Source organism: Pinus tabuliformis, chromosome 6, assembly GCF_031772625.1.
Source record: "Pinus tabuliformis cultivar Carrire ecotype Pingquan chromosome 6, CPIR1, whole genome shotgun sequence".
NCBI classification, from domain to species: Eukaryota; Viridiplantae; Streptophyta; class Pinopsida; order Pinales; family Pinaceae; genus Pinus; species Pinus tabuliformis.
Genome location: NC_142292.1, coordinates 1,267,847,717 through 1,267,873,702, shown reverse-complemented (window position 1 = coordinate 1,267,873,702; position 25,986 = coordinate 1,267,847,717).

The following is a 25,986-nucleotide window of genomic DNA, read 5'->3' as shown; positions in this document are numbered from 1 at the left end:
ACGAGGGAGAAGATTTTTGGCACGCAGTTCAAGGTAGAAGCAGTGCAAGAGGGGCGAAAGTGCATTTGGTCTGAATTGGACAAATTTGATATGTTTTTAGCCCCTCTCGACACCACGAACATAGTGGTGCTATCCATTTCTCCATATGAGTTCTCCATTTCTCAGCCATTTTCCAGAAGGGGGGGGGGGGGGGGGTGGGTATAAGACTCCTTTTATGTAATTGATGATGGTATTCTCTTCTTTTCATGCCATTTAATGAATGAAGGCCTCCCCATTGATCGAGCAGGGCCCAGGGACGTAGTTCAAGTTGGACGAACTCTGTTATCAAGTCTTGTTGTCTTCTTTTCATGCCTTATGTGTTTCTTCATCTTCTTCTTTCATGTGCACATTAAATTTCTATGGTTAAGCTGCAATTTTCACGTGTGATTCTTTTAATACATCTATAAGCAAAAGATCCCTAGATCATTCGAAGAGGCTGAACAAGGAGAGTGTGCCACCTGAGCAGTTTTGTAGTTATATAGCCAAGGCTACTAGCATTGTTGACTCTGAGTCTACTAGCTATGAGGAGGCTGCCAACTAGGAGGTATGGAGAGAGGCTATGGTGGAGGAGTATGCCTCTATCATTAAGAATAATGTCTGGGAAGTGGTGCCTAGGCTTGAGGGAAAGTCAGTTGTGACCTCCTGGTGGCTCTACAAGATCAAGCATGCTGCAGATGGAAACATTAACAAGTTCAAGGTGAGGTTTGTGGCTAGAGAGTTCTCACAGATTGAGGGATTTGACTATGATGAGACCTTCGCCCTTATAGCTCGGTACACTTATATCCGGTCCCTTATTTCTATTGCTGCAGAAATTGGTTGGCAGATCCATCAGATGGATGTGAAAGCCGCATTTTTGAATGGAGTTATAGAGGAGGAGGTGTATGTTGAGAAGCCACAAGGATTTGAGGTAATTGGGCAGGAGACCCATTTTTGCTAATTGAGGCAAGCACTCTACAGACTTAAGCAAGCTCTAAGAGCTTCTTATTCAAGGATTTATACTTACTTGCAACAGATGGGTTTCACGAAGAGTGATGCAGATCCGAACCTATAATACATTATTGTAGGGGATGATCTACTAATTCTTGTGTTGTATGTTGATGACTTGTTCATTACTGGGGTAGAGAGACTAATAAGTGGTTGCAAGGAGGATCTTGTTATGGAGTTCGAGATGAAGGACAATGGGCTGATGCATTACTATTTGGGGCTTGAGGTTTGGTAGGAGGAGGGGCATATCTTTCTGGGGTAGGGGCAATATGTTGTGGACGTGTTGAGAAGATTTCACATGGCAGACTGTAGACCCATGTCTACACCTATGATCACCAACTGGAAGAAGCTTCATGCTTCAGATTCTATTTTGGTGGATCCCACATTGTATAGGCAACTTATTAGGTCCTTGATGTATCTGGTCAACACTAGGCCAGATATATGCTTTGCAGTGAAAACATTAGCTAGTTCATGGTTGAGCCCAAGAAAGTGCACTGGGTAGCTGCAAAGCACATTCTTTGCTACGTGTAGGGGACTGTTGATTGGTCTGGACTATATGCGGGGAGATGGAGTGAGGTTGGCAGGTTACAGAGATTCAGATTGGATAGGTTGTGCTTATGACAGGAAAAGCACTTCAAGGTGTTGCTTCGGATTGGGTTCGGCAGTTGTGTCATGGTCCAATCAAAAGCAAAAGTCATTTTCTTTGAGCTCTTTTGAGGCTAAGTATATGGGTGCTAGATAGGCTAGTTGTGAGGCCATTTGGCTTCGCAAGTTGTTGTATGGCCTATTTGATTAGGAGTTGAGACCGACGGTTATTCACTATGATAATCAGAGTTGCATTAAAATCATGGAGAATCCAGTGTTTCATGACGAGTCAAAACACATTGACATCAAATATTTTCATCAGGGACAATGTTTAGAAGGGGGTAGTGAAGCTGGAGTATATATCAACATATGAGCATGTGGCCATTGTTCTCACGAAGTCCTTGCCAAGTGGCAAGCATGTCCATTTCAGGGACAAAATGGGTGTGGTGAGAAACATTTTCCTCAGTAAGACGGAGTGTTGATTTTTAATGTACCTAGGACACATGATTTCTCATGGGTTAGTCTCTACCTAGGGAAAAGTGTCCAAAATAATTATTTTCCTAAGTGTGACTTTATAAATTGAAAGTGACTTTATAAGTGGTAAAGTCAATGTTAAATTATAAAGTGAAAAGTGACTTTAGACATAAAGTACAATGTGGGTACTTTATTTAATGGGTGAGTTAAAAAATAGAAAGTGAGAATTAAATGCACATTTATTCTCATCCCTTGATCTAAATGAATCTGAGCCATTAGATCTTAGGGTTTCGCAAAATTCATTTAGCGAAACAAAAGGGGGGGAAAGAAAAGAGAGACTACATTCATTCTTCATGAGTAGATTGGAGAAAGGAGGCTGAAAGCTAGAGAAAAGTTTTGAAGGAGAAATTTGTTGCAGCAATATGAAGGAGTGATTTCTAAGAAAAGCTAGGCATGGAAATTAAGGCTTAGAAGACATTAGAAGGTACAATACGAACAACATTGAATGCTGTGAGCTACACGCCATTCAAGAGAAGTTTTGAAAAAAAATCAGGTTTTCCTCGGAGAAGATTGAATGGGTTTTTCCTGGGTTTAAGTTGACAAAAAATCTGTGTATTTTTATGTGTGTTGCTAGTCTGGTTATGTCCATATTTATTTTTAGCATGTGTTGACAGTCCCATGTGTTTTAATCTGAAAATTTCATTTCCATAATTCTATATGTTGAATTTATGTTTATGGGAAAGGGAATTTAACTGAATGGGAGTGATAAGGTGAAATTAAAACTGGGTTGGGATTACAGGAAACTTTTTTTAGTCATCAAATTTCAACACTATGCAGAAAACAGTCTAGACTGCCAGTGAACTAATTGACTGCTAAAATTGCCCAGAGCACAGTCCAGCTTGGCATGCTGAGGGCTGAAACTGTGCAATGCACAGTTTCAGTCAGCATGATTGCAACTCGGAGAAATTGCATTGCGGAATTCCGGAGGGCCAACTGAGGTGCTGCCTCTTAGAATTGCGCAAAGTACATTCTAGGAGGCCAGTGTGAGGCAAGTTTTGCACAATTTTTGGGAGCAAGGGAAGGCCTTCCATCCCAGAAATGTGCATTGCAAGCTAGGCAAGGCAAGGTCTGGGCCAAGGTAGCTCAGATCCGTCGACGGGCGACTGAAAATAATAAAGATTGAATGCATGTGTGAAGCTAGGTGAAAACATGAGTGAATGATCATGCATGCAATCAGTGAGTTGAAGATTCAGTAAGAAGGGAAAACAATGAAGTGTATGAAGCGAGTCACTGCAACGACGAACGTCAGTGCAGAAACAGTGTCATGCATGTGACAATGATGAGATGCAATGGAAAAATTGAAACAATGCTTCTACAAGCTAACATGAATTAAAATGATAACAAGTGTTCAATAAAACCAAGCAAACAACACTCACACAAACCAAAATACAAAAAGTGATCGAAAGGCAGCGAAAGACATGAAAAGCGAACTTACCCGAAAAATGTTGAGTTGAGTGTGCTGAATGTTCCTAGATGCATTGGGGATGCCAGAGCTCCAAGATCGAAGTGAAGAATGATCTATAGAGCGTTGAATAAATAGTTTTGAAAATATCGAGGCTTATGACGTGCATGCCACAATTCTAGGAAAAAGAAACACATGGTGGGAGGTTTTTAAAACGGCTTTTGCATGTAACCACTAGCTCCTAAAAATAGATCCCTAAAATATAGGGATGTTTTTTTCCTTTTTCTTTTTCTGGAAAAAGTTTCTCATACATGAAAAGCAAGATTGCTCAGTCTTGGAGGGAACTGGTCAACTTGGGAGCACATGCAACAGACTGCAAGCCCTGGAGTGAATTCTGCATAGTTTCTAGGCTAAGTAGCTCTGGTTACTCCTCAAGCTCTGCGCAATTTCTGGACTGAAGCCAAGGCCGCCATCCAGAACTGCGCAAATTATGAGAGCAAGCCTAGTGAGGGGCTGCTTTGCGCAATTTTCAAGGGGAAGGCAGGTTGCATGATCTGCGCATTTCTGGAGAGGAGCTAGCTGCCTTTATACTTTGTGTAATTTTGGAGATCAAGGCTAGTTTCGCTCCATTTCTATGCAATTCTCCAAGTGAGCACAAGAGCCAGTTGAAAACCAAGTCACAGGATGTCAGCTTATGGATGAAAGGAAAACAAGCTAGCAAACACAAGCTGATAAGCCAAAGAAGCTCAATTGAAAGCATAGGTACTTGGACAATGCAAGACATGTTTCTAAGGATGGTTGGTAGGGAGGCTCCAAAATGAAGTTAGGGAAAAATTTTGGAGGATGGTTGTAGCCACTTCAATAACACCATTTCTTAAACAAGCAAGTAAACTGACATTGTGAGGCATACAATTGTAATGTATACAAGGTATTTTCACAACATGAAGAAAGAGAGTGAGCCTCTAGAATAAAAGTAATAGTACTATCCTAAAAGAGACATACAAGAGCATAAGAGGATCAAAATTTAGTATGCAAAGTAGTTCACAAGAAAACCATGATCATAAAACCAAATACAACACACCTTCAACAAGATAAGTACCAAAACCACCGAAAATTTTCAAATTCCTTAGTACATGTGAGCAAGACATATACCACAAACATATAAAGAATATTCTTAATATATTCACGATACATGCATGAAAATGTGTTGGCCCATCGAGATTCATATATTAAGTGTAAGTGCCAAGATATACAAGTACAATGCTGCTACACTATCTCCAATAGTGGAACATAAAGTCACTACTTGCTCCTCCAAAGAGAGATCTTCTCTCCTATGCCAATCCAGAGAAGCCAAGGTGAATGGTCAAGTCCCAAAATTCCTTTTGCTTGAGTTATGAGGGTGTATTTATAACAAATGAGGTGACTCTCCACCTCCCATGTGAATCTTGACCTCCCTCATGACTCTTGAGCTTCTACAATGACCTTTTGAATTCTTACATGACCTTTGAGCTTCTATATGACTTTATAACTCAATAGTGACTCTTCATATTCCATGTTTGACCCTTGGTCTTCGACATATTTTACATTTTCTCACTTTGGGAAGTTACACCATTACATTCCACAAATGATGTGCCAAGACATTATAACACTTGTGACTCTTGACAATGATGACATGAAACTTCATGATGATGTGGCATTGCTAAGCTACTCCTTTTAATGCTTTATTTTCATCTTCATGATGGATCTTGCATGTGCTTTATATTCATCCTCCAAGGGGATAATTGATATATATGGAGTCTTCATGCAATCATGATCTTTGATCTTCTTATCATAAGTTGGTGTCCTTTTATCTTCTTGATGATGACTTCTCCATGGTTCTAGCTTCACAAGTGTCTTCTTGTATGATCTCCTTCTCTTCCTCTCTAAGCACCATCCTGTCATGTCAAGATGTAGTATCTGCAAGTGGAATCCACTCATGAAAAGATAACAACAGTCTAGAAATCTCCTAGTTTAGATTACTTCATGAAAATGAATGATTGAGATTGGACTAAGCACTGGACAGGGAGGAAGACTCAGCGATTTCACAATGCGTAGTTCTAGGGGTGAGGAGTGATGGACTAAAGCTTGAGACTCTGCAATGCATAGTTATGGAGGCCTGGGTAGGGAGACTATGTAGTTGAGAAACCCAATGAGGTATTCTTGAGGCTTGAAACTTCCCAATGCATAGTACGTGAGAGAGAGAAGCCTAGGGATTGCACAATTGTACAACTCAAAGAGGAAAGATGACAACTTGAGGCTTTGCACTGTGCAATGTGAAGAAGGAGGCTGACTGGAACATGAAATTTGCAGTTGTGGAGGACAAGGGGCCAGGGTTGAGCACTAAGACTGTGTAATGTGTAGTCCTTAGAGGAAGGAACCACACATTGTGTAGTTCCAGGAGGTAAGGGATCTTCTTGAGGGTTGAAACTGCACAACGCATAGTTCTAGGATGTTGACTGAGGTTAAGTTGATTGGGCAAGAACTTTACAAAATTTGACTAAGTGCAGGATCAATGAGGTAGAAGTGAGAAAGGATAAAACTTGAACATGATCATCAACTTAGAAAAATCAACGACACAACATTGATCACTTAGTACATAAGAACAACATGATCCCCTCAATGCGACGACATTACAACAACCTCCTTCAAGTGCGATAATTAATATGTACTTTGCAATGATATTGACAACACTCGTGCGAAAATGCATAAAACTTTGAGAATGAGTGTAACACATGTCTATATGATAAATAGGACTCATCAGCACCAAAGTTAACCCTTGAAGTGAACCATAACTCTACTTATGCAATGTGCAGAACTTCCCATGCTTGGGAGACGACACTTGCGACAATAAGATAAAAGTGCAAACGACACTTGCAAATGTGAATGATATTGAAAGTGACACATGCCAAAGTGAAGATAACATGAAAACGACACTTGTGAAAGCGAAGGTGCGCAAAAATAATAGTTAGAAAAACTCATCGAAATATAAGTGCAAACGCAACCAAAAGTGAGAGGTTGTCAATGAAATTGTGCACTGACAGTTGACATAGGTTGATCATTACAAAAGCACTGTCTTGACGGATTGTTCCATGTATGTTAAAGCTTGTTTAAATAAATTCACTCATCAACTTATTATAGACTAAACATGCGTGAGTAATTGAATTCGACACTTAGAAACCGAGAAGAAGACTTAAACACTTAGCATAATATTAATCGATCATGAAGCGACTATGGAATGATAGATCGTTAGATCCTCAGTAGGCTCGAAAATTCATGTGTAGGCAAAATTTTGGAGGGTGTCAATTGCAACGTCAACACTTGGTGATACACTGGTAGAACTCCATCTTCTTTGTTTAGGTTCTATCCTTAAGTGCAAGGTCTCAGTCTTTCAAGAAGTATTGATTTACCATACAAATTACCCCAAATTTGCTACTTGTCTCGGTTAAACATATAGTACCCTCTATTCTTTGCTCAGCTTTACACATTCGCAAAGCTTGTCAAATCACAAATTTTTCAGTTCAGGACAAAGGTAATAGAAAATAGTGAGTTTAAGATAATGAGAGTCTTAGTTTTCATCTTTAGTGTTTCTCCGCTACTAGTAGGCTTGAACAGTACGTTGAAGAAGTTACTTGACTCACCTCTTTGCACAGGAAGCCTTTCTCTTCTTTCACCCTTTATTTATTTATTTATAGAATTATGCTTAGGCACTTATTATATCATGGGTCTGAAGAGGGATCCCTACTTATTGAGAACATAATCCTGTTGTTCCTTCAAAGAAGGTTATATATACATATGATATTGGTTTTCTCACTATTGATTTTCCCCTTTCCCTTCTTCTACTTGATTGGATTAGTAAGAAAAACATCATTTAAATATAGGGTTGAGTCAAAATGAAGATCCTAATAAAGATACAGGATTCGTAGTTTGACCAAAGGCTTTCTGTCTAGAGCGAATAATATTTTCTGTTCAAACATAATCAAATTTAAAGATATGTAAACCCAAGATAGATAAGAGGATAACATATAAGCCAAGCATTTTTCGTCATCACAATTTTCGTTTTCAAGTTTTTCCACATTGTCTTTTGAGTAAAGCGAGAGTATTTTCATGAAAATTCTTATTAAATAAAATAAAGAAAGGCAATACAAGGCATGAGAGGAAAACAAAAGCAAAATAGAGCAAAAATAAACCTTAAGCTAAAAAGGAGCATGGGAGAGAAACAAAAAAAAACACACCAAATGCAAGGACTAGTGCAGGGTGAAATGCAAGGTCATGCAATGTGACTATAGCTAAAATGTACCTAAACCTAATCCTAACCTAATGGGCTAGAAGGTCAGGGCTAAGTGTAACGGAATTTCCACTGTATCCATCGTAACCACTCCTGACTTGAAATCACAAAGATAAAGCAATTAAAAGCAATATAAAGTATTGTGTAAGAGTAAAAGAAAACAATTTGAAAAGAATGCAAAATGACTTGAAGGTCTTTCTTATCAACAGAAATATGTGCCATACTAACTAGCTTTAACCAGTTTCAAGCTTTACCTTGTTGCTTTAAATGATGATCATAAAAACCTTGAAGGCTGCTTGTGGAAGTACATTCATTCTTATTTGAGAAATATCGAAACCTATTATTTGCGACAAAGCTTTCCATGTAAGATTTCTCTAACCATTCAGAAATTAGATCATGATATCGAGAACAAAAGATTTGAAAACCCTAATTCTCATGAGAAAATGAATTTTCAATTAGATAATCAAATCACAAAGAGAATCTTTTGAGGGGATTTTGATATGATCTTGTTCATAATCCTTATCAATATGGCGAGAACCTGATGTAACCATCATCTCATGCTGAAGTTCCTCAACCGTCTGAGAAGCATCAGAATCGGGAAATGATAAATGATGAAGATGACTAGGTTCAACAAAATCGATCAATGTAAAACAACTATCATCAAGTATGCTAATGAGACAATGATTAATTGAGATATAGTTGTTAAAACCAATATCATGATCAGATTGGTGACTATGAGATCCTCGATTCTCCATTGGTTCCCTTTGTATCTGATTAGATATCATGCCAACAATATGAAAGCTTAGGGTATTTAAAATGAGCATTGTCATCACAATGTTAGGAAACGAATTAGAATACCAGGCTGGCAAAATATTGGAAACAAGGGTCAAATCAAACTAGGTATTCATATCAATACAAGGGTTTTGATTCACTGAATGACTCAAGCATTTTCTATCATTCAAGAAGAAATATCGTAAAAAAATATGATTAGATCCATGACATTCCCAAAAGTGATAGGAAGGTGACTGATCTCGAAAGAGTTTGATAGGGAGGAATCTTCCGACCAAAAAAGATTTTCTTCTTAACAATCAGAATGATAGGCTTTCAAGTTTTGTATATCGGTAAAATATATGCTTCCCAATCCTGAGTGTGATGCAAGGGATTCACATGATGAAGGATTAACCAAACAAGAATCTTTCATCTGATCAAATACTTTATCTTGAGGATTTATAGAATTGAATTAGAAATGATAAAAGTCCTTCAAGAATGAGCTCACTTCCAGTGGATAAATGTTAAGGAAAGAATTATGCATAAAAATATGGATCCAATGTAGTTCAGAGATACCAAAGGGATTACAAGAAACTGACATAACCATCAACAAGGATGAAGTTCCTCGACTTCCTAATAGGTCTCTGAACTTTTTTATGGTGGATCATTGAATTTAGGTGGCTTAGAAAAATTAGCAGGTAGGTATGTGCCACTATCATCAAAGGTATCAATGAAAACACTAGTAGTGCCACTAGTTTGATAAGACTCAAGATTAAACATATCAGATCCTTGATGGATAGAAAATTGAGATACATTAATCAGAAAACACCCTTGATCATTTAGAATTGTAGAGATATATGAATAGATAATACTTCTCCTGACATATGAAATATTTACAATTGGAGAGATTGTGATTTCGATGTTTTCATCCTTTGTTTGTAGGATCACACCCTCCTATACCTGGTTGCAATCATGACCAATTCGATAAGGATCTAAAGAATTAAGAAAATCTGTTGTTCTAACAAACTCATCAAACACATTCGGGTGCGATGAATAATGTGAGGAAAGATGGAAAGACTCAAGAGAAAAGGTGATAGTTTTAACTAAATCAGATTGAGCTTGTAAGAACAATGGATCAACATGCATGCTTTGTTCCATGAGATTATCTTCATCATCATAATGATCAAAGACAGATATACCAATGCAACATTCAGATTGATCTTGTTTTTCTTCAACAAGGTATACCAAAGATTCAACAACCTGGCAACTTATTTCTTCAAATTTGATATCTGAAGATGTGTGAATCAAAGAAATTTCAGAATCATTCCTAATTGAAAGAGTATCCCATCCCATTAATGGATATTTCAATCTATGAGAAAAATATTTCGAATTGATACCTTGCAAATTTAAGCCTTCAAAATAAAGAAATATATCATTAGATGTAATTATATATCCATCATCATGTGTATTAATGGAAATAGGGATGGCATGGTGATGGTTTTCCAAAGTCTCAATTGATTGAAGTATTTTAAATCATTTGATAGGTTATCAAGATCATAAGATGCATGATCGACTGATAATATAGGATCATTATTCTAAAAGAGGGAAGAAATATGAAACATGTCTTCAAGACTTTTCTCATCTACCTGTGAAATGAAACTAACTTGTTATTGATTACTACTTGAAACAATAGGTTGAACATTATTTAGAGTTGTATATTGATCAAGTGTATTGTGAAAAAAGGAATCATGAGATATAGATAGTGGAGGTTGAAATGTATCCCTTGAGGAAATTATGTTTTCAGTTGGATCATATTCAAGATTAGGATTATGTACATTAATGCGGCCTTGAAAAACTAAGGGATCAACTTTTACTCTAGACTTCGTGTAATTTCTAAACCATTCCAAGATCTCCTCAATAGGATCCAGATCATGGAAAATGGGTGGATTTTGAATGGGAATGATCCAGGTGGATATTGGTGGCCACCTGCCAATTCCACTTGGATCCCCACTATTGCTTCTTTCAGTTTTTCAGTTTCCTTAATTGTAGCACAGTTTACTATTTTTAGCAGTTTTTCGGGTCCTAAACTTCCGAAGCCGTCTTGAGGCCCTAAACATTTTTTTGGAAATCTACCTGCCAGTAATTTCTTGTCTAAAATTGTCTTTTCTGTCGTAGTCCTCAGAGAGATATTTCCAACGGGCTATCATGCGCGTCATTGTAGTTCAGTTCAGAGGCATGTAGTCGCCACATTTCTTCTCAGAGATAAGCTACCATCGCCCTAGATGGTGTATTTCCATTTCTGTTTGTAAGCATATTTCAATATTTTACATTAATGAAATGAAGTATTATTTCCACTACATCTCTGTGTTTATGGTTATCTCTGTAATTTGTGTGTTCATGTTTAAATCCATATCAGTGGTATCAGAGCAGTCTGCTTTTTTTCTCTGTTTTTCTTTGCATGTCCCCAACGAGGTCGGGATATAAGGAGTTAGGGCTTGAACTGGTTGAACCTTTGCAAGACCAGCCTTGCAAATCCTGACGGCATCCCATGTCGGATGAAAAGAAAGAAAAGGGGGCAGGAGATCCTGTCAAAATATTGCTCGAAGAAGCCCTCAAGCGACAAAGGAATGCGATGATGGACAACTTTTCCTAGATCCTTCAACGGCTACCCAGGGGCGACGCATCAACTTCCAACAGCTACTCTGGAAATGCCACACCGTTTAAGGTACAAGTTAATTTTGAAATCCCCATATTCGAGGGTCAGATAGACGCAGATGCCGTCGATAAATGGTTAAATCTGCTAGAGGGTTATTTTTCTGTTCATGATTTTTCTAGTCGGGAAAAGATTATTTTCGCTCTTCTCAAAGTAGCCCCCCACGTCAAGGACTAGTGGGAAACCTACTGCGAGTAGAAGGATGAAAGTACAGGCTCACTATTTTCAACCACACCCACTTGGAATTCATTCCGGGATGCCATCAAGGAGTAGTACTACCCTATCAGAAGCTATGAGGATCAATACATAAAGTGGACCACACTGCGGCAGGGAAGGGACCAAGACGTGCTGGAGTTTACCAATATTTTCCATACCCTTCACACAAAGTTGGGTATCAAGGATTCAGAGCAGCATTTGGTACTAAAATACCGTGGCTGCCTACATAAGTACATCGAGGAAGAAATAGAATTCCTAAACATCTCCTCGCTCGGCATGACATATCGATATGTCGTCAAGGTCGAGCAAAAGTTTAAACAGAAGAAGAGAGACTTTGGATCTGTGAATCCGAAGCAAGGGAAAGGTGCCCCCAAACCATAGAACAAAGGATAAAACCAAGTTGGGGCGGCCCAAGACAACCCGCCAAAGCTGCAAGCAAAGAACAGTGCCACGAAGCTGAAAAAGGACACAGGAAAGTGGTGTGAGTTCCATAAGAGCTCCACTCACAACACAAGTGAGTGTCAGGCCAAGAAGTCACTAGTGGTTGAGCTAAAGGTTTCAAAATCAGATGCATGTTCCGAATTTGAGTCAGAACCTGACAAGGGGAATGATAAAGGGAAGCAGATTATCGATGTGGAGCCCAACACCACCAATGCCACCACGAAGATCCAGAAGGAGGAACCCGAAGATCCAGAGGAGGAGGAGTGTATCTTCCACTCCCAGATGTGGGTAAAGGGCTCCCCGCTACAGTTCATTGTCGAAAGTGGGAGCCAAAAGAACCTCATTTCGGCAAAGGTCGTGAAGTGGCTAGGCTTACCGACTACAACACATCCACAACAATACACCATCGGGTGGCTTCACCAAGGACGAGATCTTCGCATGAGCCAAGAATGTCGCCTTCCATACAACATCAAGCCCTTCACGTATTGTGCGACATTTCTCCCCTTGAATATTGTGATGTATTAATTGGACAACCATACTTGTGGAAGTGACATGTTGTGTATGAATCAAGGCCCCGTGTTGTTATTGTTACTTTGGGAAATAAGTTCTACAGGATACCGCAGGTAACACCACCTACTGCCATCTCTTTAGTTACTGCAAAACAATGCAGTAAGCTCATTTCCAAAACTGGGAAATTTGTTTTCCTAATGATACGCCATCAGGGAAAGAAGAAGATGGTGGCCATGACCTCCAGACTGGGCCCCTCTGCATGACAACTACAGATGGACAAGGTCATGGAGGAGTACGGGGACATCTTCACCTGCACTGTCAGGTCAAGCACTCCATCAATTTGACCCCAGGTGCACTGCTGCCCAATGGACCAACCTATCGGCGCTCTGTTTTGGAGAATGATGAAATCAAGAGGCAGATTCAGGAGTTGCTGCAGAAAGGTCACATCTGTCCAAGTTCATCGCCCTGTGGGAGCCTAATCGTGTTGGTACAAAAGAAGGATGGGACTTGGAGACTCTGTATTGACTATCGGGTGCTGAACAAGATCAATGTCCATAATAGGTACACGATCCCATGGATTGATGACCTCTTGGACCAACTGAAGGGGGAAAAATATTTCAGCAAGACTGATTTGAAGTCAGGGTATCACCAGGTACCAATCGAACCCTCCGATGTGTGGAAGACTGCCTTCAAAGCCAAGGAGGGCCCTTTTGAATGGTTGGTTATGCCTTTCGGATTGATGAATGCTCTTGCAACCTTCATGAGGCTAATGGGTGACATCTTGCGGCCATTCACCAACTCATTTGTAGTGGTATACTTGGATGACATCCTAATCTTCAGCCAGAGTTGGGAAGAGCACCTCCACTACATCCAACAGGTTCTCCAAACACTGTGGAAACACAAGTTATGTGCCAATTTGGAGAAATGCACTTTTGGCATGACCCAGGTTTAGTATCTGAGATACATTATTGATGAACATGGGGTGCATGTGGATCCACCAAGATACAAGTCATTCGGGATTGGCCATCTCCAACCATTCTGATAGAGCTCTGCAGCTTTCTAGGTCTTGCCAACTTCTATAGTAGGTTCGTGTTGGGATTTTCTCATATCACTTGGCCCTTGAGTCAAGTCACCAAGGGAGGAGCGAAAGAAAAATTCTTTTGGTCTGAATCTCAATAGAAGGCATTCACAGAGTTGAAAGATCACCTCTGCTCAGCACCAATGCTCGCATTACCATACTTGCAACAACCATTTGAGGTCGAGACAGATGCCTCTAACTATGCTATTGGGGCAGTCCTTACTCAACATGGGCATCCAGTGGCATATCACAGTGAGATACTTTCAGACATAGTCCGGAAGTATCCCACTTATGAAAAATAGATGTATTCCATTGTGTAGGCCTGCCGACAATGGAAGCGTTACATTTTGGGGAAGGAAATGGTCATCCACACAGACCACCGACCCCTGCAGTTCATACAGACCCAAGGGAAATGGCAGAATGACCGCCATCAGAAGTGGTTCACATACCTACAAAAGTTCCATTTGAATATCAAGTATAAGAAGGGCAGCACCAATAATGTTGCAGATTGCCTCAATCGACCACCGATCATGGCGTTAACCACCATGCTCAACTCTTGTGGGCATGTTGTAGACATATTTGGGCACATCAACCCCAAACTTATATGTCGATTATTAGGGCTCATGAACCCCTAAAAGAGTTGTTTCATACGCTAAAGAAACTTAGTCATCTGAATACATCATTCCCCAAAAGTTCCATCTCATAAATCATCTAGAAAGTGCCTAAACTGAACCATACTGACTGCTACACTATCAAAGTGTGATGCATACTGACTGCTACACTGTCAAAGTGTGATGCATACTATTTAGGAATTCTATAGGGTGCGATGGGTGAGGATGGACAAATTTCCGGGATAGTTTGTTAGTTGGTTGCTCATGGAATCTTCTAGAAAATTCTCATGGGCCACTTGCCTCTCTGAATTCACCCAAGGATGACGAAGGGAATTAGGAAACCATCTCCAATTCCCATCTCTTGTGGAACCAATTGTAACAAGTGGAATGACACTAAGCAATCCCCATGGATGACTCACACCCTTGCAAACATCTATAAAAGGATCTCCCATTCAAGCGAACAGAAGGTTGAATTGTTGTGAATTGCAAGTAAATGTTGTTATTTTTAGTATTGAGAGAGCGTTATATTCTTGTTGGTGTGTTCTTCCTAATTAATGAGGTGAATAAGGACTGATGCTAGGAGGATGGCGCTGGATCAGATAATTGGGTTGTAATTCTCCTTATTATTAATAAAGTTCTTCAGGATTTTTCCCAATTGAATGTGTAATTGTGAATGCTTTCATTTGTTCATTATATATCTGATTCTATAATGTTTATGTTGTAATAGATCACAATGCTTTGACAGTTCTTTGTTGCTGTACTTGTTTAGGTACTCTCCAAGCGTGTTAAGTACAGGGAGGAGTTACGGGATCTGCCAAAGGAGAGAGAGATCAGGCAAGGGATCAAGCGAAAGTTCCAGCTTGGTTTTCTACTATCTTTCTCTTATCTATTACATATAGGAAAGATCATTGAATTGCTTTAAACTGTTGTTTCTAGGGTAGCTACTGTTAGCACCTAAATCTGCCTTAGGCTGAAGGAAGGAAAAAATTAGGGTAACCACAAACCACGCTCAGTCTGGTAGCTAGCCCTACCAGAGCAGGAGAGGGCTCTCTCTGAGTCACGCTCAGTGAATAGATAATCGAAAACGGTCTGAGACCAAAAATTCCCCAAATTTTTTGAAATTTGGGCTGGAGGATCTCTATGGGGTGTTATTATGGGACAAGGAAGCCTCAGCCAAGATTCGAAGCCGATCTTGCTCTTTTTCCCTTTTTGCCTTTCTTGTTGCTTTCCTTAATTTTGCCTTCAAGTTCCTTATCCCGGCCTGTGCACTCATGTTTCGCACCCTGTAACAGAAAGCCATGTGTCTCAGTAGAGCAAGGTCTTGGTCGTCTTTGTCCAGAAGCATCTCCAAATGCATGTTGACACTCTCAAGGTTGGCCTCCCGATCCTCATTGATTTCTTGCTCCAAAGATGTGAGCTCAATCCTTCTTCTTTGAGCAGCTTGGCGATGCTCACGAATGTTTCGCAGCTCCATGATCGTCTGTTGGTCCTCAAGCTACTTGTTTCTCTGCTCCAGGTACTTCATGTTCCACTTGGCCCTCTCCAAGTCAAGGGATAAGGACTCAATCACTGACTGTTGCTCCTGGATGATCTTTGTAAGCTCCGCATTTTTTGGTTCTGCATCTGTCTCATCATCATGGAGGAGAGCAAATTTTGTCTCTCGTTCACCTCATGGCTCACCTAAAGGCCCCTCATCATGCGCTGGCTCCTTACCTCTGTTTTAGGAGAAAACACAATCCTTTTGCCTCTTTGATATGTATTGGTCACCTCAGTCCTAGGTGCCTTGGAACCTCATCATTTTTTCTTGATGACCCAACCTCCAGTGACTGTGCTGACATAGTTTGGTGCTGGCTTGGTGAAGTAGTTATATGCATGTTCAAAGCTGCCTCAATGAAATTGTCCCATGTCATGTTATTTTTTGTCAACTGATGGAGAACCATAACCTTTATCAAGCTATGATTAAAGAGACTGGGATAATGCACTTTTCCTTTCAATTTCACCTTTTTAGACATCTTGCTTAAGCTCCTATACAAGTAACTACTCAAATTGAGCGACTTGGTTGTTGTAAAGTGCATGAGCAGCCTTATGTGATATTGATGCAACCTAGAAAATTTTCCCTCACATGTGAAGAATTTCATGACAGCCTTCATTAATGGTGCATATATCTCCAAAAAATATCTGAATGGGAAAACATGTGAGTGAGTTTCTTTATATTATGACTTCAATTAGGGTTTGTACTCTTCTAGGTCTAGGTTCATGTCTTTGAACCAATTTTCACCATGGTTTGGTATGCCTGTAGCTTGAGGGATGGAATCTACTGAAAACATGAAATCATTCCCTGCAATGGTGATTTTGTCTTCCATCAAGGTGAGGGAAATATACATCTGAGATGCTCATGGTGAAAAACTTGTTCTTGGCCTTTTTCTTGCCACATGTTCTTCATGGTGCTCAATGTTATCATGGTCCACCAATTCCTTTCCCTTCATCTCTTGTTTCTTGACTTTGAATTGTTCTTTCTCCATAGGTAGATGTTGTGCTTTAAGCTAACTGTTTTCTTGATCAAGGCATGAAATGATAAATTTGGCCCTTATCAAATTTTCCTTGACCTACATGATCTGAGAATACTTCTCTTTGATGACTTGTTGTATGGATTTATGCTCATCTTGTGCCTCCAAGTCAACTAGGTCAAAATCATGCCCAATGAGCTCCTCATCATGCAAAGAAGCCTCATGATGTGATGGTGATCCCTGTTCTTGTTTGCTTTCGCCAATAGCTTCTCTAAGTGGATGTGGATCCTCTCGAGCCAAATCTCTCAATCAGCCTCTATCTCCTGCTGAATAGGTGTCTTCTTGTGGTTGTCTTTATGAAACTTGTTGCATTCAATCATAGGCATATAACCACCAAATCACTCATAAAATTTGATAAACAAGTGATGTTACAGAGCCTACCTTGCAATTTGATGGGCTTCACAAGAAATTTGAGGCAAAATGGCACAATTTCAGGCCTTTTTTCCCCTGTGCGCTGCGCTCTCTATGTGCGTCGCGCAAGTGTAAATTTACACTAGAAATTTAATCCCAGTGCGCCGCGCTCCCTCTGTTCATCGTTCTCTTTTCGAGGCGACTTTTGGAGGCCTTCCAGGTGTCCAAATTGGGTGCAGGATAGCTCGTTGGAAATTTTTTTGAGTATAATTTCCAACCCAACTAGAAGTTTTCAATTTGGAGTTCATTTACCCTATCAAAAGTCAAATATCCCAAGACTGGTCAAAATGTGCCCAGTGAGGCTGCCTCAAGGCAGAGTGCTGTTACAGTCAACTTTTGAATGCCTTCCTCAACTCCAAATTGAGCTCATGATAGGTCATTGGAAATATATTTATGTCTAGTTATCATTTGACTCATCAAGAAAGTCGTTTGGCCAACTTAGGTAGGAGAAAACTTGATTTTCCCAAGGTCACTTCAGAGGTGCATCAATTCTCCCGAGGCAATTGTATTTTTGACGTTTCTCTAAAACCATGAAATCTGTGTAAAAAGTGAAGGAGGTTTTTCTTCCTTGGCCTATTTTGGACAAAAACCTCTCTCATTTTTCCTATATTCATCTTGTATTTCTCAAAAAATCATTTGAGTGAAACATTCCCCGATGTGTGGAACAAGGGATTTGTCGAAATGAAGCGAAATGAAGGGGATAGGGAGCTTCTAAATTCTTGAGGAAATTTTGGGAAGTAGGGAGGGATGTTAGGAAGTAGGGGAAAGTGGAATATCTGAAATTGAGTGAGGGGAAGGGGTCCAAAAAGGCAAAACACAGGCCCAACCTAGAAAACTACCAGGTTGTAGCAAGAAACTAGGGTTTGTGCGAAAATGAGGAATTTGGGGGATCTCAGTGATGGGAAGTGTTTGATAAGGTACTTTAAGGATAGGGGAAGGTGTATGAACATCAGGATACAAGTTTTTCCTATGATTTGACCATCCAAGAGAAATTGCCTTCAAAACCCTAGGAGAGGGAAATGACCTTACCTAGGCGCAACTGAAGCATGAACAAGGTGTAAAATGACCCATTGGAACTTGACATGATGATGACAACCCTATGAATGATGGTAGACTCAGCTGAATAGTGACATAGACCGACATTTGGACGACTTTGGAAGGAGTGAAAGCAAACCCTAGACCTAATGCCTAGTGATCAAATTTTACTTGAAGACTCATTGAAATGACAAAATTTGACCTTGACACCTTAAAACCACTTTGTAAGAGCATGTTCGATCACTGGAGGAAGGCTGAAAAGACTGACACTAACAACTTCCAAACCTAGAGGGTTAGTCGTTCAACAAGACACTAATTTTCCCAGAAACAAATTGGCGACTCCACTAGGGAAGACCAAATGTTTGTTTGTTGTTTTTGTTTGTTTTATGTTCAATTTTATAAACTATAGACAGAGTCTGAAGCCAACCAAGTAGCTTTCGAACTGCTCTTTCTCTACAATTGCATAGTAGATAAACGTTGCTTCAGTTTATCTCTGGTTTAGTTTATGAATTAAACATTTGATTTGAAAACACATATAGATGCCCTTTTGGTAGCTCAGTAACCTCTTAGGACATTCCATCATACTTTGCTTATCATTGTTCATCAAAACCAAGCTTGATTCATTGAAAACTGCTCCACATTTGAGCCAAAACCATTTTCAGTAGCACTCCCTGGACCATCGCACTGTCTTCCACTATGACTCAGTATGCATCTCACCTCCTGAGTGTGAAAAGTGCGATGCATCTATTTGTTAGCAAAGGCCAGGTGCGATGATTGACTGAACTCATTTTCCCATCTAGGACTTGAGGGTTTTTTACTTGTTTTCAGTTTTGTTTGGTTGTTTTGCTGAATATGAATAACGCCTCTTCACTAAATCTTACTTGCATCACCTAGGTCGGCCTCAATTTACATTAGGATTAGTGAATGTTTTTGTGTATTAGTTCCTCATTTACAATCCTTTGTCAAAAAGTGTTTTAGTCAATTTTTCGCTTCGATATAAAAAGTGTCGTAAATCGTCGTTTTTTGTCGAAAAGAGAAGTGTCGTAAATTCTTCCTTCCCTTGATAGTCGATTAAACTTTTCTTGATGCATTTGATTTGATTTGTTTACATTCAAAGTGTTGAAAACATATTTCTTCAAACTTGAAAGTGTCGTTTTGAGTCTTCCTTTCTCTTTTTGAAGAAAAAATTGTCGAAAATGTCATTTTGAGTGCAATATTTTAGATCTTTGTTGCATTTAGTTTTCCTTTTTGCATCATTCACATTAAGGAAAGTGAAAACAAATACATGCATTTGCATTTAGCATTTTTGGTTTGTGTGCAAAAAGATGATTTAGGGAAATGCACTAGTGTGTGCTCTTTGCTCTTTGCTTAAAAGCACTATTATCTTCTTTCCCTAGTAGCTAGGATTTTCATTGTTTAAATAAACAAAAGATTGTTTATCATTATAGATTGCATCTTAGGAATTTCAGATCATCATTATGTGGTGAACCATTGAAAGGCAAACTCTAAGAAAGATCAACTTTAAAATGAACTTCAATGAACCTAACAATGCTTTGGAATTTAATGCAACACATTTAGAGGTCTAAGCTAGAGACATGTTCCGACGTCATTAAAACTAGTGTCTATCATTTTCATTGAAGGTGGGGTGATTCCTCCTCTTTGATACGACAAGTGCTAGTACGGACTAGTGCTCCCGTAACGTTTCATACATATTGGGTGACCCCACTAGGCTTAAATCCTTTATCCATAGGAAATCGAGTCTGCCGCCTTATCGATTGCAATGCACTGAACACAGCGTTCGGGAAGATTGACTACCGTACATAAGTCCTTGGTAATTTCTCTTTAATTTATCACCAAGGTGTATATTGCAGTTTTACGATTGGTCTAATAAACCTTTTCGTCTAGATTCTCCAGAGTAGTCACTTTCATTCCTTTTCGACTCCTTAAAAGAAAAGGTCCATCTGAGCACTTGTCCTTTCAGGCTCATTAAAAATCGAAGGCGACTAGAGTCATCTTTAGCTTTTTCTCGACTCTTTAAAGCTGAAAAATCAAAGTTGTGTCCAAGTGTCATTAAAATTAATTGACCACGAATAACATCCCTATTCCTTAGTTTATCTTAGGTTGAAACATATGGTGACAAATCCGGAGTCCACTGATCAAGGAATCCCTTTTGATAGGAATCTTAGTTTTTTTCCTTCTTTCGAAAATATGGGTGCTCCTTATATGGCTACATTGTCCCTTCTAGGATTTACCATTCGCTTGCCAGTATGGTTGTTTTCAACCTCCTTGTTTCAAAATGTCGTGATTTCTCCGCAATCGAGTACACCTCCAACTGGATAAAATCAACCTCCAATTGATCCTAAATTTGACCCTTTGCCTTCTTCCTCATTTTTTTCTCCCTCCCCCTCTTCCTCTTCGCTTGGTGAAAGTATTGGTACTAGTAACTAGGTGGCTAAGAAGAAGAAGAAAGGGAAGAAGAAGAAGAAGAAGCAAATTCGGCAAAGGGACAACCAAGCAACCATTGCTTTGAATGCAACATCTGATGATAAACTGCTCGTCAAGCCTCACAAAGTTTGAAATCCATGCAAAATTTGTGCGGGAAACCATCTTCTTTGAAGTTGTCTTGATATTCCTCAGATCTTAGAAGAATGGTCTTCCCATTCACATCATCCTGTGTCATCAACTTCTGGAGATCATGTTGGTGACACACCATCAACTAGTGATAGTAAAGTTCATGGAAAGAAGGGAAAAGTCAAGTTTCCATGTAGGTTATGTGAAGGGAATCACCCCATTCACCTTTGTCCCTGTCTGGATGAAGCCAAGAAAGTGTTGGATAACTGTCATGCTTCACCGCAGTGACTTCCATCTGGTTACAGGAAACTCTACCTAAATCCTATACTAGTTGATGAACCGACTGACCAAAATAAACCGTCGGTTGAAACCTCTCTCTTTGAAAGTGAATCCTATGAGTCTATACCCGATCCAAATCAACAAGTCGAGGTAACGATTGACCCGATTTCACCTTTAGTAAATTGTACCTTTCTCGAAGAGAGTGAATATGATTCCATTCCAGTTCTTTTTGTTTCTTCAGATTCAAATGAGCTTGGGGGAAATCCTACTTTTCCATCAAGACAAGAGGAAAATCCTCCCGCTCTCATAACTCAAGGGGTTAATCCTCCTGTTTCTAAGGTACCCCCTCCAAGTAGTCTAGTCACTTCCTTTGATTGGAATCAACTGGCAGGATTTCGCCTTCCTTCTTATGTGCCTTTCCAGATCATAGTACAAGTTTGTAAAATGATTTTATCTAGCACTATTATAGATGAAGGTGCATTAGTCAGTATCCTTTCCTCGACTGCTTAGCAATCGCTTGGTTCGCCACTGCTTGTGCCTGTTACACAGAATCTGTTGGGCTTTAACAGAGGAACCAGTCGACCATTAGGGATCCTTCCTAAGTTACCTATTACTTTGGGAGGGAAAACCATCTATCTGAACGTGATGGTAGCCCCAAGCCCTTTAGATTACAATTTACTTCTGGGGCATGACTATGTTTATGGCATGGGAGCTATTGTTTCAACACTCTTTTGAGTGATTTTTTTCCCGCATGAAGGCATAATTATCACCGTTGACCATCTTTCATTTCCCGGTCCAAATATAGCTCCTAGTCAACCATCATCCCTAAATGGTCCATTTATACTAATGGTATCATACCCGCCACAGGTTAATTATGTGGAAACCTGTTCCATACCTACATCAACTAACCATCAATTCAATGATGTTGTACATCATGTACCGGGGGCATTGGAACCAGGTCTCTCATGACTTCTTATGAGTTGTGATTGAATATGAGGAGAGTTCCTTGTCCTGTGTCAACCTCATTAAAAAATGAAACAACCCCCACGAGGACAATTCCTTGTCCTATGTCAACCTCGTTAAAAAAATGAAACAGCTCCTACGAGGATAATTCCTGGTCTTGTGTCAACCTCATTAAAAAAATGAAACAAGGATGTTTGAGGAGAGTTCCTTGTCTTGTGTCAACCTCGTTAAGAAATGAAACTAAGGGTATGACCATAGTTCCTTGTCTTGTGTCAAGCTCATTAAAAAATGAAACAAGGTACCCTAAAGCAAACTTCCAAGTTGAGTCTTTGATTAGATCTCGTAAAATCCCAGCCGAGTCTTTCACTTGATCTCGTAAAAGAACCTTCATTCCATCCACCTAATAGCCATGAGTAGTCTACTTAGGTGAATGTAATGAAGCTTGGGGGGCATGCACCTAATGGTAAAAGTTAAGTTTTCCTGTAGGTTATGTGAAGGGAATCACCCCATTCACCTTTGTCTATCTAGACGAGGCTAAAAAGGTGTTGGATAACCATCCCGCTTCACTGTAGTGACTTCCATCTGGTTACAAGGGACTCTCCCTTTCATCATGTTGGGGGCATGCAAACCATTTTCATTCATAGTTTTTTCGTTTCAAGCTTGTGTAAACATGAAACTGAATCCAAGCATAGTTCCCTATGGTTCAAGCTTGTCTGAAAATGACCGATTTCAATTTTTAAACCTTGTGATTGCCATTCTATCAGCGTTTTCATCAGATGAGCCTTGGTTGTTTTCATCCCATTGTCACCATCCCTTTGGCCGATCATACACTTTCACTTGGTTGTTTTACCCTTTTTTGAGGAACAGTTGCAATGAGTGGTCTTATTAGCCAGCCTCTTCACATCAATCAACATGTTTTGAGAAGTTCCAACATCACCGAAACCAGTTGCTACCCTAGACACCACTCGTTCCTCAAAATGGAGTCCTCTTTAAGCTCTTTTCAGACTCTCTAAACATGAAAAGATTGTCGAGTGCTTGTCAATTCTAGCTCATTAAAGTATTGGAAATGACATCCCTCTTGTATTATTTTATCCTTTTTCGGACCTGAGGGATTATTTTACGAAAAATGACTTATGGAGTTTTCTTTTCGTTCCTTTTCAAACTCTCTAAACATGAAAAGGACTGAGTTATCCTTATCATTAAACTCATTAAAATAATAGCGACAAACTTAACCATCTAGACGAGACTGAGTTTCACTGTCGCTAGACTCATTAAAACATCAAATAGTGACGGGCTTTCCCGAAGGGCAAATTATAGAACAAGCATATGTTATCCTCCTCAAGCTTGAAAAAAATAAAGAGGTACTGGTCAGCAATGACTGGGGAAAAGGGGGAAAAATCTTGAAGAATTTATGGTAGCAAGTCTCTCTTGAACATGAAACTTTCACTTCATCTCCATGATTGAGTTGGGTTAGGTTTTTTTGTTCATCGGTCATCATACCATCCATCTTTTGGGGTTAACGCTACCAATTCATCTCAGTGCCGTCGACATGTTCAAGAGAAGTCATCTAGTTGAGAAGTCATCCAATTAAATGTCCCATACATTGCAGTACCTCTAACCTTCATATTTTCATGACTGCCATTCCTAAACCTTGTGTCATCAGTTCATTTTCACCTCCAGAAATCATTTTCTCCGTTTCGTGTCGTAGATGTGGGATACATCAAGGCCCTCCTACGACGAGTCACTTCTTGTCGACATCAGCTCATTATCAAAGAAGTTGACTTAGAAACACCCTTCCGGTGCTTTGAAGCTTGTTTACATCAATGGAAAGTTTCTCACTTCTGGCGACAGGTTGACATCAATGGCCTTCAACCGAAATATTTTGCGTGGTGTTCGACATCGGATCATGTATTCACACCACGTGAATTGTACTATAGTACCTTGAGGATCATTATCATTATCGGTGATTCCTCTTGCATCTGTTAATAGCTCACATCATTGGCTGGTAATCAGGCGATGTCTTTCCATGTTCTACCTTAGAACATCTCTTCACATGGATTGACTTGTACATCGAGCAAAGATTGAAAGATTTTGAAGACCCCAAATCTAGTTTCATCCATCCAGGCTGCGATATATTCAGGAATACAAAAACATCAAATGTACAAAGGCTCTACATAGATGGTCATCCTAATCATGGATGATGACTCTATATCTGTAGAATCACCAGTTTGTATCTGCAGACAACTATCTGACCTATGCACATGAAATGAAAATTTATAAAGCTGAGCATGCGAATGCCTCCCTCAGCTAGATCATGAAAAATCATATTATGATGATGTATTGTATTGTAACTTATGCAGGTCACCCTTCGATTCGAAACTTCAGATCCTCATGACAAAGAATTTCACCCGACATGAATATTTATAACCTCATGCTTTAGGGGGAAAATTTTATGGACATATTTGGGCACATCAACCCCAAAATTATATGTCGATTTATTAGGTCTCATCAACCCCTAAAAGAGTTGTTTCATACCCTAAAGAAACTTAGTCATCTGAATACATCATTCACCAAAAGTTCCATCTCAGAAAGCATCCAGAAAGTGCCTAAACTGAACCATACTGATTGCTACACTATCAAAGTGTGATGCATACTGACTGCTACACTGTAAAAGTGTGATGCATATTGTTTAGGCCTTCTATAGGGTGCAATGGGAGAGGATGGACAAATTTCTGGGACAGTTTGTTAGTTGGTTGCTTACGGAATCTTCTAGAAACTTCTCATGGGCCACTTGCCTCTCTGAATTCGCCCAAGGATGACCAAGGGAATTAGGAAACCATCTCCAATTCCCCTCTCTTGTGGAACCAATTGTAACAAGTGGAATGACACTAAGCAATCCCCATGGATGACTCACACCCTTGCAAACATCTATAAAAGGATCTCCCATTCAAGAGATCAGAAGGTTGAATTGTTGTGAATTGCAAGTAAGTGCTGCTATTTTTAGTATTGAGGAGAGAGCATTGTATTCTTGTTGGTGTGTTCTTGCTAATTCATGAGGTGAAGAAGGATTGATGCTGGGAGGATGGCGCTGGATCAGACAACTGGGTTGTAATTCTCCTTATTATTAATAAAGTTCTTCAGGATTTTTCCCAATTGATTGTGTAATTGTGAATGCTTTCATTTGTTCATTATATATCTGATTCTATAATGTTTATGTTGTAATAGATCACGATGCTTTGACAGTTCTTTGTTGTTGTACTTGTGCAGGTACTCTCCAATCGTGTTAAGTATGGGGAGGGGTTACGGGATCTATCAAAGGAGAGAGAGATTAGGCAAGGGATCAAGCGAAAGTTCCAAGTTGGTTTTCTACTATCTTTCTCTTATCTGTTACATATAGGAAAGATCATTGAATAGCTTTAAACTATTGTTTCTAGGGTAGCTGCCAAAACTAGAGGTTTAGTCGTTCAAAAAGACACTAATTTTCCCAGAAACAGGGCACGAGACTTTTGATTGGCCACTTCTCTACAAAAGCGACCCAGAATTCGGCCACACATACCAGACACTCTAGGAGGGTCAGCATGTTCCAAATTTTCACCTCCGGGATGCCCTATTATGCCACCTGGGTCACGTTTTTGTTCCTTCAAGCGAGCGTGCCAAGATGATTTAGGAAGCACACTACAGTCGGGTTGTTAGGCATTTCGGGGTCGAGAAAACGGTGGCAGTACTACAGAAGTATTTCTATTGGCCGAATCTTCGAAAAGATGTCGGGAAGTAGATCAGATCATGCACTGCATGTGCCATTGCCAAACCAACCATCAAGAAGCAAGGCCTCTATACCCCACTGCCTACCCCTAGTCAACCTTGGGAATCCATCTTCATGGATTACATGTCAGGCCTTCCTTCCACTAAGCATGGAAACGACTGTGTTTTTGTGGTCGTCAACAGGTTCTCGAAG